Source organism: Colobus angolensis, unplaced genomic scaffold (genome assembly GCF_000951035.1).
Source record: "Colobus angolensis palliatus isolate OR3802 unplaced genomic scaffold, Cang.pa_1.0 Scaffold85, whole genome shotgun sequence".
NCBI lineage: Eukaryota > Metazoa > Chordata > Mammalia > Primates > Cercopithecidae > Colobus > Colobus angolensis.
The window spans coordinates 646,385-647,382 of record NW_012122376.1 but is presented as its reverse complement, the minus strand read 5'-3'; the positions used below and the strand labels follow the sequence as shown (position 1 = coordinate 647,382).

At 43.2% G+C, this 998-nt stretch overlaps 1 protein-coding gene across 2 annotated transcripts in view; it reads right to left on the bottom strand.

Annotated features, from left to right (window-relative positions):
- MKI67 (marker of proliferation Ki-67) overlaps positions 1-998 on the bottom strand; it is a 31,842-nt gene that overhangs the window by 25,231 nt on the left and 5,613 nt on the right. The gene's annotated exons all lie outside the window — the stretch shown is intronic.

Sequence of the window (998 nt, the reverse complement as noted above, 5' to 3'; positions counted from 1 at the left end):
TACAAAAAACTAGCGGGGCGAGGTGGCGGGCGCCCCTAGTCCCAGCTACTCCGGAGGCTGAGGCAGGAGAATGGTGTAAACCCGGGAGGCGGAGCTTGCAGTGAGCTGAGAGCCGGCCACAGCACTCCAGCCTGGGTGACAGAGTGAGACTCTGTCTCAAAAAAAAAAAGAAAGAAAAAAGAAACACCACTGTCAGAGGCTGGGGACCCAGATTAACCTCTGATCACTGACGACTAGCCCAGGTATGATTTGACAATATTTCCAAGCACCTTCTATGACAGAAGCTAATGCACATGAGAGCAAAGTCAAGTTTCTTCTAGTTTAAGTCCATGGAAATCATCTGATGGCTTGGAAGGCCAGCCAGGAAGCCTGTAGGTAACTGAATCTTTCTCACGTTGTGAAGTCACATACTTCAGGGTAAATAAAAAGCTACGCTTACACTACAGCGTAACTACAAAGCTGTATCTTAGAACACTATGATCACTTCAGTTTCCCACATACTCAGTCTGTATCTGAACAAGACAGGTACATCTTAGGAAGATCACATTTAGCAAGGTACATAATTATCCTGGCAAGCTTCAGTGATCAAGTTATAGAAGCAATCTTTTATTTTGCATAATGAAAACTTGTTGGCCTTAGTGAAATGAACTGATTTGAATTTACAGGCAACCTAAGTAAGATCTGAAGCAGTCAGACATCTGAAATTGTTTCCATGGTAGAGAGTTCGGAATCAAGTCTCTCTTTCTAAGATTCACTTTCTAATCTTTGTTGGATGTCTTTAATCATCTGAATTTATCTCAATTTGGATAGTATCTTGTTTTGGAAAAATAGTTCAGCTCTCCCAAACACATCAAAAGTTTCCTACCTATAGGTCGGGCGCGGTGGCTCATGCCTGTAATCTCAGCACTTTGAGAGGCTGAAGCGAGTGGATCACTTGAGGTCAAGAGTTCGAGACCAGCCTGGCCATCATGGTGAAACACCATCTCTATTAAAAATTA